Raw genomic sequence first — 12,773 nt, forward strand, 5'->3', positions numbered from 1 at the left:
TCAGGGTTGGAATGGGAAGGAGTTGGATATCACATCTCATCCAATAGGAAGGGTCTCAGGTTTGGAATGGGAAGGAATTGGATATCACATCTCATGTTATAGGAAGGATCTCAGGTTTGGTATTAGAAGCATTGAGATATCACATCTCATGCTATAGGAAGGGTCTCAGGATTGGAATGTGAAGGATTTGGATATCACATCTCATGCTAAAGGAAGGGTCTCAGGTTTGGTAGAAGCATTGAGATATCACATCTCATGCTATAGGAAGGGTCTCAGGATTTGAATGGCAAGGAGTTGGATATCACATCTCATGCCATAGGAAGCGTCTCAGGTTTGGTATAAGCATTGAGATATCACATCTCTGCTATCGGAAGGTTCTCAGGATTGGATTGGGAAGGAGTTGGATATCCCTTCCCATGCTATAGGAAGTGTCTCAGGTTGGAATGGGAAGGAGTTGAATATCACATCTCATGTTATAGGAAGGGTCTCAGGATTGGAATGGGAAGGATTTGGATATCACATCTCTTGCTATAGGAAGGGTCTCAGGATTGGAATGGGAAGGATTTGGATATCACATCTCATGTCATAGGAAGGATCTCAGGTTTGGTATTAGAAGCATTGATATATCACATCTCATGCTATAGGAATGGTCTCAGGATTGGAATGGGTAGGAGTTGGATATTACATTCTTGCTATAGTAAGGGTCTCATGTTTGGAATGGGAAGGAGTTGGATATCACATATGCTATAGGAAGTGTCTCAGGTTTGGAACGGGAAGGAGTTGGATATCACATCTCATGTTATAGGAAGGGTCTCAGGTTTGGTATAAGCATTGAGATATCACATCTCTGCTATCAGGAGTGGCTCAGGATTGGAATGGGAAGGAGTTGGATATCCCATCTCATGTTAAAGGACGGGTCTCTGGTTTGGTATTAGAATCATTGAGATATCACATCGCATGCTGTAGGAAGGGTCTAAGGATTGGAATGGGATGGACTTGGATATCACATCTCATGCTATAGGTAGGCTCTCAGGTTTGGTATAAGCATTGAGATATCACATCTCATGCTATAGGAAGGGTCTCAGGATTGGAATGGGAAGGATTTGGATATCACATCTCATGCTATAGGAAGGGTCTCAGATTTGGTATAAGCATTGAGATATCACATCTCATGCTATAGGAAGGGTCTCAGGATTGGAATGGGAAGGAGTTGTATATGACATCTCAAGCCTTAGGAAGGGTCTCAGGTTTGGTATAAGCATTGAGATATCACATCTCTGCTATCGGAAGGGTCTCAGGATTGGAATGGGAAGGAGTTGGATATCCCATCTCATGTTATAGGAAGGGTCTCAGGTTTGGTATTAGAAGCATTGAGATATCACATCTCATGCTATAGGAAGGGTCTCAGGATTGGAATGGGAAGGACTTGGATGTCACATCTCATGCTATAGGGAGGGTCTCAAGTTTGATATTAGAAGCATTGAGATAACAAATCTCATGATATCGGAAGGGTCTCAGGATTGGAATGGGAAGGAGTTGGATATCACATCTCATTATAAAGGAAGGGTCTAAGGTTTGGAAGGGGAAGGATTTGGATATCACATCTCATGTTATAGGACGGGTCTCAGGTTTGGTATTAGAAGCATTGAGATATCAAGTCTCATGGTATAAGAAGGGTCTCAGAATTGGAATGGGAAGGGGTTGGATATCACATCTCAAGCTATAGGAAGCGTCTCAGGATTGGAATGGGAAGGAGTTTGATATCACATCTCATGCCATAGTATGGGTCTCAGGTTTGGTAGAAGCATTGGGATATCACATCTCATGCTATAGGAAGGGTCTCAGGATTGGAATGGGAAGAAGTTGGATATCACATCTCAAGCTATAGGAAGGGTCTCAGGTTTGGTATAAGCATTGAGATATCACATCTCATGCTATAGGAAGGGTCTCAGGGTTGGAATGGGAAGGAGTTGTATATGACATCTCATGCCATAGGAAGGGTCTCAGGTTTGGTATAAGCATTGAGATATCACATCACATGCTATAGGAAGGGTCTCAGGATTGGAATGGGAAGGACTTGGATATCACATCACATGCTATAGGAAGGGTCTCAGGATTGGAATGGGAAGGACTTGGATATCACATCTCATGCTATAGGCAGGGTCTCAGGTTTGGAAAGGGAAGGAGATGGATATCACATTTCATGTTAGAGGTAGGATCTCAGGTTTGTTATTAGAGGCAATGAGATATCACATCTCATGCTATCAGAAGGGTCTCAGGATTGGAATGGGAAGGAGTTGGATATCACATTTCATGCTAAAGGGAGGGTCTCAGGTTTGGAAGGGGAAGGATTTGGAAATCACATCTCATATTATAGGAAGGATCTCAGGTTTGGTATTAGAAGCATTGAGATATCACATCTCATGCTATCGGAAGGATCTCAGGTTTGGTATAAGAGGCATTGAGATATCACATCTCATGCTATCATAAGGGTCTCAGGATTGGAATGGGAAGGAGTTGGATATCACATCTCATGTTATAGGAAGGATCTCAGGTTTGGTATTAGAAGCATTGAGACATCACATCTCATGCTATAGGAAGGGTCTCAGGATTGGAATGGGAAGGAGTTGGATATCACATCTCATGCTATAGGAAGGGTCTCAGGTTTGGTATAAGCATTGAGATATCACATCTCATGCTATAGGAAGGGTCTCAGGATTGGAATGGGAAGGATTTGGATATCACATCTTATGCTATAGGAAGGGTCTCAGGTTTGGTATAAGCACTGAGATATCACATCTCATGCTATATGAAGGGTCTCAGGATTGGAATGGGAAGAAGTTGGATATCACATCTCATGCTATAGGAAGGGTCTCAGGTTTGGTATAAGCATTGAGATATCACATCTCAAGCTATAGGAAGGGTCTCAGGGTTGGAATGGGAAGGAGTTGTATATGACATCTCATGCCATAGGAAGGGTCTCAGGTTTGGTATAAGCATTGAGATATCACATCACATGCTATAGGAAGGGTCTCACGATTGGAATGGGAAGGACTTGGATATCACATCTCATGCTATAGGCAGGGTCTCAGGTTTGGAAAGGGAAGGAGATGGATATCACATTTCATGTTAGAGGTAGGATCTCAGGTTTGGTATTAGAGGCATTGAGATATCACATCTCATGCTATCAGAAGGGTCTCAGGATTGGAATGGGAAGGAGTTGGATATCACATTTCATGCTAAAGGGAGGGTCTCAGGTTTGGAAGGGGAAGGATTTGGAAATCACATCTCATATTATAGGAAGGATCTCAGGTTTGGTATTAGAAGCATTGAGATATCACATCTCATGCTATCGGAAGAATCTCAGGTTTGGTATAAGAGGCATTGAGATATCACATCTCATGCTATCATAAGGGTCTCAGGATTGGAATGGGAAGGAGTTGGATATCACATCTCATGTTATAGGAAGGATCTCAGGTTTGGTATTAGAAGAATTGAGACATCACATCTCATGCTATAGGAAGGGTCTCAGGATTGGAATGGGAAGGAGTTGGATATCACATCTCATGCTATAGGAAGGGTCTCAGGTTTGGTATAAGCATTGAGATATCACATCTCATGCTATAGGAAGGGTCTCAGGATTGGAAAGGGAAGGATTTGGATATCACATCTTATGCTATAGGAAGGGTCTCAGGTTTGGTATAAGCATGGAGATATCACTTCTCATGCTATAGGAAGGGTCTCAGGATTGGAATGGGAAGGAGTTGGATATCACATCTCATGCTATAGGAAGGGTCTCAGATTTGGTATAAGCATTGAGATATCACATCTCATGCTATAGGAATGGTCTCAGGATTGGAATGGGAAGGAGTTGTATATGACATCTCAGGCCATAGGAAGGGTCTCAGATTTGGTATAAGCATTGAGATATCACATCTCATGATATCGGAAGGGTCTCAGGATTGGAATGGGAAGGAGTTGGATATCACATTTCATGATAAAGGAAGGGTCTAAGGTTTGGAAGGGGAAGGATTTGGATATCACATCTCATGTTATAGGACGGGTCGCAGGTTTGGTATTAGAAGCATTGAGATATCAAGTCTCATGGTATAAGAAGGGTCTCAGGATTGGAATGGGAAGGAGTTTGATATCACATCTTATGCCATAGTATGGGTCTCAGGTTTGGTAGAAGCATTGGGATATCACATCTCATGCTATCGGAAGGGTATCAGTATTGGATTTGGAAGGAGTTGGATATCCCATCTCATGCTATAGGAAGGGTCTCAGGTTGGAATGGGAAGGAGTTGGATATCACATTTCATGTTATAGGAAGGGTCTCAGGATTGGAATGGGAAGGAGTTGGATATCACATCTCAAGCTATAGGAAGGGTCTCAGGTTTGGTATAAGCATTGAGATATCACATCTCATGCTATAGGAAGGGTCTCCTGATTGGAATGGGAAGAAGTTGGATATCACATCTCATGCTATAGGAAGGGTCTCAGGTTTGGTATAAGCATTGAGATATCACATCTCATGCTATAGGAAGGGTCTCAGGATTGGAATGGGAAGGAGTTGTATATGCCATCTCATGCCATAGGAAGGGTCTCAGGTTTGGTATAAGCATTGAGATATCACATCACATGCTATAGGAAGGGTCTCAGGATTGGAATGGGAAGGACTTGGATATCACATATCATGCTATAGGGAGGGTCTCAGGTTTGGAAAGGGAAGGAGATGGATATCACATTTCATGTTAGAGGTAGGATCTCAGGTTTGGTATTAGAGGCATTGAGAAATCACATCTCATGCTATCAGAAGGGTCTCAGGATTGGAATGGGAAGGAGTTGGATATCACATCTCATGCTAAAGGGAGGGTCTCAGGTTTGGAAGGGGAAGGATTTGGAAATCACATCTCATATTATAGGAAGGATCTCAGGTTTGGTATTAGAAGCATTGAGATATCACATCTCATGCTATCGGAAGGATCTCAGGTTTGGTATAAGAGGCATTGAGATATCACATCTCATGCTATCATGAGGGTCTCAGGATTGGAATGGGAAGGAGTTGGATATCACATCTCATGTTATAGGAAGGATCTCAGGTTTGGTATTGGAAGCATTGAGACATCACATCTCATGCTATAGGAATGGTCTCAGGATTGGAATGGGTAGGAGTTGGATATTACATTCTTGCTATAGGAAGGGTCTCATGTTTGGAATGGGAAGGAGTTGGATATCACATATGCTATAGGAAGTGTCTCAGGTTTGGAACGGGAAGGAGTTGGATATCACATCTCATGTTATAGGAAGGGTCTCAGGTTTGGTATAAGCATTGAGATATCACATCTCTGCTATCAGGAGTGGCTCAGGATTGGAATGGGAAGGAGTTGGATATCCCATCTCATGTTAAAGGACGGGTCTCTGGTTTGGTATTAGAATCATTGAGATATCACATCGCATGCTGTAGGAAGGGTCTAAGGATTGGAATGGGATGGACTTGGATATCACATCTCATGCTATAGGTAGGCTCTCAGGTTTGGTATAAGCATTGAGATATCACATCTCATGCTATAGGAAGGGTCTCAGGATTGGAATGGGAAGGATTTGGATATCACATCTCATGCTATAGGAAGGGTCTCAGGTTTGGTATAAGCATGGAGATATCACTTCTCATGCTATAGGAAGGGTCTCAGGATTGGAATGGGAAGGTGTTGGATATCACATCTCATGCTATAGGAAGGGTCTCAGATTTGGTATAAGCATTGAGATATCACATCTCATGCTCTAGGAAGGGTCTCAGGATTGCAATGGGAAGGAGTTGTATATGACATCTCAGGCCTTAGGAAGGGTCTCAGGTTTGGTATAAGCATTGAGATATCACATCTCTGCTATCGGAAGGGTCTCAGGATTGGAATGGGAAGGAGTTGGATATCCCATCTCATGTTATAGGAAGGGTCTCAGGTTTGGTATTAGAAGCATTGAGATATCACATCTCATGCTATAGGAAGGGTCTCAGGATTGGAATGGGAAGGACTTGGATGTCACATCTCATGCTATAGGGAGGGTCTCAAGTTTGATATTAGAAGCATTGAGATAACAAATCTCATGATATCGGAAGGGTCTCAGGATTGGAATGGGAAGGAGTTGGATATCACATCTCATTATAAAGGAAGGGTCTAAGGTTTGGAAGGGGATGGATTTGGATATCACATCTCATGTTATAGGACGGGTCTCAGGTTTGGTATTAGAAGCATTGAGATATCAAGTGTCATGGTATAAGAAGGGTCTCAGAATTGGAATGGGAAGGAGTTGGATATCACATCTCAAGCTATAGGAAGCGTCTCAGGATTGGAATGGGAAGGAGTTTGATATCACATCTCATGCCATAGTATGGGTCTCAGGTTTGGTAGAAGCATTGGGATATCACATCTCATGCTATCGGAAGGGTATCAGTATTGGATTTGGAAGGAGTTGGATATCCCATCTCATGCTATAGGAAGGGTCTCAGGTTAGAATGGGAAGGAGTTGGATATCACATTTCATGTTATAGGAAGGGTCTCAGGATTGGAATGGGAAGGACTTGGATATCATATCTCATGCTATAGGAAGGCTCTCAGGTTTGGAAGGGGAAGGAGTTGGATATCACATTTCATGTTAGAGGAAGGATCTCAGGTTTGGTATTAGAGGCCTTGAGATATCACATCTCATGCTATAGGAAGGGTCTCAGGATTGGAATGGGAAGGAGTTGGATATCACATCTCAAGCTATAGGAAGGGTCTCAGGTTTGGTATAAGCATTGAGATATCACATCTCATGCTATAGGAAGGGTCTCAGGATTGGAATGGGAAGAAGTTGGATATCACATCTCATGCTATAGGAAGGGTCTCAGGTTTGGTATAAGCATTGAGATATCACATCTCATGCTATAGGAAGGGTCTCAGGGTTGGAATGGGAAGGAGTTGTATATGACATCTCATGCCATAGGAAGGGTCTCAGGTTTGGTATAAGCATTGAGATATCACATCACATGCTATAGGAAGGGTCTCAGGATTGGAATGGGAAGGACTTGGATATCACATCTAATGCAATAGGCAGGGTCTCAGGTTTGGAAAGGGAAGGAGATGGATATCACATTTCATGTTAGAGGTAGGATCTCAGGTTTGGTATTAGAGGCATTGAGATATCACATCTCATGCTATCAGAAGGGTCTCAGGATTGGAATGGGAAGGAGTTGGATATCAAATCTCATGCTAAAGGGATGGTCTAAGGTTTGGAAGGGGAGGGATTTGGACATCATATCTCATGTTATTGGAAGGATCTCAGGTTTGGTATTAGAAGCATTGAGATATCACATCTCATGCTATCGGAAGGGTCTTAGGTTTGGTATAAGCATTGTGATATCACATCTCTGCTATCGGAAGGGTCTCAGGATTGGAATGGGAAGGATTTGGATATCACAATTCATGTTATAGGGAGGGTCTCAGTTTTCATATTAGAAGCATTGAGATATCACATATGCTATTGTAAGGGTCTCAGTATTGGAATGGGAAGGAGTTGGATATCACATCTCATGTTATAGGGAGGGTCTCAGTTTTGATATTAGAAGCATTGAGATATCACATATGCTATTGGAAGGGTCTCAGTATTGGAATTGGAAGGAGTTGGATATCACATATGCTAAAGGAAAGGTCTCAGGTTTGGAATGGGAAGGAGTTGGATATCACGTCTCATGTTATAGGAAGGGTCTCAGGTTTGGAATGGGAAGGAGTTGAATATCACATCTCATGCTAAAGGAAGGGTCATCAGGTTCGGTATAAGCATTGAGATATCACATCTCTGCTATCGGAAGGGTCTCAGGATAGGAATGGGAAGGACGTAGATTTCACATCTCATACTATAGGGAGGGTCTCAGTTTTGATATTAGAAGCATTGAGCTATCACATCTCATGCTATCGGAAGGGTCTCAGGATTGGAATGGGATGGAGTTGGATATCACATCTCAAGCTATCTCAGGATTGGAATGGGAAGGAGTTTGATATTTCATCTCAAGCTATAGGAAGGGTCTCAGGTTTGGAAAGGGAAGGATTTGGATTTCACATCTCATGTTATAGGATGGTTCTCATGTTTGGTTTTAGAAGCATTGAGATATCACATCTCATGCTATGGGAAGGGTCTCAGGTTTGGAATGGGAAGGAGTTGGTTATCACATCTCATGCTAAAGGAAAGGTCTCAGGTCTGGAAGGGGAAGGATTTGGATCTCACATCTCATGTTTTAGGACGGGTCTCAGGTTTGGTATTAGAAGCATTGAACTATCACATCTCATGGTATAGGAAGGGTCCCAGGATTGGAATGGGAAGGAGTTGGATATCACATTGAATGGGAAGGAGTTTGATATCACATCTCAAGCTATAGGAAGGGCCTCATGTTTGGAATGGGAATGATTTGGATTTCACATCTCATGTTATAGGATGGTTCTCATGTTTGGTTTTAGAAGCATTGAAATATCACATCTCATGCTATCTGAAGGGTCTCAGGTTTGGAATGGGAAGGAGTTTGATATCACATCTCATGTTAGAGGTAGGATCTCAGGTTTGGTATTAGAGGCATTGAGATATGACATCTCATGCCATCAGAAGGGTCTCAGGATTGGAATGGGAAGGAGTTGGATATCACATCTCATGCTAAAGGGAGGGTCTAAGGTTTGGAAGGGGAAGGATTTGGACATCACATCTCATGTTATTGGAAGGATCTGAGGTTTGGTATTATAAGCATTGAGATATCACATCTCATGTTATAGGAAGGGTCTCAGGTTTGGTATTAGAAGCATTGAGATATCACATCTCATGCTATATTAAGGGTCTCAGGAATGGAATGGGAAGGACTTGGATATCACATCTCATGATAAAGGAAGGGTCTAAGGTTTGGAAGGGGAAGGATTTGGATATCACATCTCATGTTATTGGACCGGTCTCAGGTTTGGTATTAGAAGCATTGAGATATCAAGTCTCATGGTATAGGACGGGAGTTTGATATCACATCTCATGCCATGGTATGGGTCTCAGGTTTTGTAGAAGCATTGGGATATCACATCTCATGCTATTGGAAGGGTATCAGGATTGGATTTGGAAGGAGTTGGATATCCCATCTCATGCTATAGGAAGGGTCTCAGGTTGGAGTAGAAGGAGTTGGATATCACATCTCATGTTATAGGAAGGGTCTCAGGATTGGAATGGGAAGGACTTGGATATCACATCTCATGTTATAGGAAGGATCTCAGGTTTTGTATTAGAAGCATTGAGATATCACATCTCATGCTATAGGAAGGGTCTCAGGATTGGAATGTGAAGCATTTGGATATCACATCTCATGCTAAAGGAAGGGTCTCAGGTTTGGTATAAGCATTGAGATATCACATCTCTGCTATCGGAAGGGTCTAAGGATTGGATTGGGAAGGAATTGGATATCCCTTCTCATGCTATAGGCAGGGTCTCAGGTTGGAATGGGTAGGAGTTGGATATCACATCTCATGTTATAGGAAGGGTCTCAAGATTGAAATGGGAAGGATTTGGATATCACATCTCTTGCTATAGGAAGGGTCTCAGGTTTTCTATTAGAAACATTGAGATATGACATCTCATGCTATAGGAAGGGTTTCAGTATTGGAATGGGAAGGATTTGGATATCACATCTCATGCTAAAGGAAGGGTCTCAGGTTTGGAAGGGGAAGGATTTGGATATCATATCTCATGTTATAGGACATATCTCATGTTATAGGACGGGTCCCAGGTTTGGTATTAGAAGCATTGAGATATCACATCTCATGGTATAGGAAGGGTCTCAGGATTGGAATGGGAAGGAGTTGGATCTCCCTTCTCATGCTACAGGAAGGGTCTCAGGTTGGAATGGGAAGGAGTTGGATATCACATCTCGTTATAGGAAGGGTCTCAGGATTGGAATGGGAAGGAATTGGATATCACATCTCTTGCTATAGGAAGGGTCTCAGGTTTGGAAGGGGAAGGATTTGGATATCATATCTCATGTTATAGGACCGGTCCCAGGTCTGGTATTAGAAGCATTGAGATATCACATCTCATGCTATAGGAGGAGTCTCAGGATTGGAATGGGAAGGAGTTGGATATCACGTCTCATGATATAGGAAGGGTCTCAGGATTGGAATGGGCAGGAGTTGAATATCACCTCTCATGCTAAAGGAAGGGTATCAGGTTTGATAGAAGCATTGAGATATCACATCTCATGCTATAGGAAGGAACTCAGGATTGGAATGGGAAGGAGTTGGATATCACATCTAATGCCATAGGAAGGGTCATCAGGTTTGGTATAAGCATTGAGATATCACATCTCTGCTATCGGAAGGGTCTCAGGATAGGAATGGTAAGGACTTAGAATTCACATCTCATACTATCGGGAGGGTCTCAGTTTTGATATTAGAAGCATTGAGCTATCACATCTCATGCTATCGGAAGGGTCTCAGGATTGGAATGGGATGGAGTTGGATATCACATCTCAAGCTATCTCAGGATTGGAATGGGAAGGAGTTTGATATTTAATCTCAAGCTATAGGAAGGGTCTCAGGTTTGGAAAGGGAAGGATTTGGATTTCACATCTCATGTTATAGGATGGTTCTCATGTTTGGTTTTAGAAGCATTGAGATATCACATCTCATGCTATCGGAAGGGTCTCAGGTTTGGAAAGGGAAGGATTTGGATTTCACATGTTATAGGATGGTTCTCAGGTTTGGTTTTAGAAGCATTAAATTATAACATCTCATGCTATAGGAAGGGTCTCAGGTTTGGAATGGGAAGGAGTTGGATATCACATCTCTGCTATCTGAAGGGTCTCAGGATTGGAATGGGAAGGAGTTGGATATCCCATCTCGTTATAGGAAGGGTCTCAGGTTTGGTATTAGAAGCAATGAGATATCACATCTCATGCTATAGGAAGGGTCTAAGGTTTGGAAGGGGACGGATTTGGGTATCACATCTCATGTTATAGGACCGGTCTCAGGTTTGGTATTTGAAGCATTGAGATATAAAGTCTCATGGTATAGGACGGGTCTCAGAATTGGAATGAGAAGGAGTTGGATATCACATCTCAAGCTATAGGAAGGGTCTCATGATTGGAATGGGAAGGAGTTGGATATCACATCTCATGTTATAGGAAGGGTCTCAGGATTGGAATGGGAAGGACTTGGATATCACATCTCATTCTATAGGAAGGCTCTGAGGGTTGGAAGGGGAAGGAGTTGGATATCACATTTCATGTTAGAGGTAGGATCTCAGGTTTGGTTTTAGAGGCATTGAGATATCACATCTCATGCCATCAGAAGGGTCTCAGGATTGGAATGGGAAGGAGTTGGATATCAAATCTCATGCTAAAGGGATGGTCTAAGGTTTGGAAGGGGAGGGATTTGGACATCATATCTCATGTTATTGGAAGGATCTCAGGTTTGGTATTAGAAGCATTGAGATATCACATCTCATGCTATCGGAAGGGTCTTAGGTTTGGTATAAGCATTGAGATATCACATCTCTGCTATCGGAAGGGTCTCAGGATTGGAATGGAAAGGATTTGGATATCACAATTCATGTTATAGGAAGGGTCTCAGGTTTGGTATTAGAAGCATTGAGATATCACATCTCATGCTATAGGAAGGGTCTCAGGATTGGAATGGGAAGGACTTGGATATCACATCTCATGTTATAGGAAGGGTCTCAGGTTTGGTATTAGAAGCATTGAGATATCACATCTCATGCTATAGGAAGGGTCTCAGGAAAGGAATGGGAAGGACTTGGATATCACATCTCATGATAAAGGAAGGGTCTAAGGTTTGGAAGGGGAAGGATTTGGATATCACATCTCATGTTATTGGACCGGTCTCAGGTTTGGTATTAGAAGCATTGAGATATCAAGTCTCATGGTATAGGACGGGAGTTTGATATCACATCTCATGCCATGGTATGGGTCTCAGGTTTTGTAGAAGCATTGGGATATCACATCTCATGCTATCGGAAGGGTATCAGGATTGGATTTGGAAGGAGTTGGATATCCCATCTCATGCTATAGGAAGGGTCTCAGGTTGGAATAGAAGGAGTTGGATATCACATCTCATGTTATAGGAAGGGTCTCAGGATTGGAATGGGAAGGACTTGGATATCACATCTCATGCTGTAGGAAGGGTCTCAGGTTTGGAAAAGGAAGGAGTTGGATATCACATTTCATGTTAGAGGTAGGATCTCAGGTTTGGTATTAGAGGCATTGAGATATCACATCTCATGCTATCAGAAGGGTATCAGGATTGGAATGGGAAGGAGTTGGATATCACATCTCATGCTAAAGGGAGGGTCTCAGGTTTGGAATGGGAAGGATTTGGATATCACATCTCATGTTATAGGAAGGACCTTAGGTTTGGTATTAGAAGCATTGAGATATCACATCTCATGCTATAGGAAGGGTCTCGGGATTGGAATGGGAAGGAGTTGGATATCACATCTCATGTTATAGGAAGGATCCCAGGTTTGGTATTAGAAGCATTGAGATATCACATCTCATGCTATAGGAAGGGTCTCAGGATTGGAATGGGAAGGAGTTGGATATCACATCTCATGCTATGGGAAGGGTCTCAGGTTTGGTATAAGCATTGAAATATCACATCTCTGCTATCGGAAGGGTCTCTGGATTGGAATGGGAGGAACTGGATATCACATCTCATGCTATGGGAAGGGTCTCAGGTTTGGTATAAGCATTGAAATAT

This window comes from Ambystoma mexicanum, chromosome 5q, assembly GCF_040938575.1.
Source record: "Ambystoma mexicanum isolate Mex_15411 chromosome 5q, UKY_AmexF1_1, whole genome shotgun sequence".
In the NCBI taxonomy this organism is placed as follows: Eukaryota; Metazoa; Chordata; class Amphibia; order Caudata; family Ambystomatidae; genus Ambystoma; species Ambystoma mexicanum.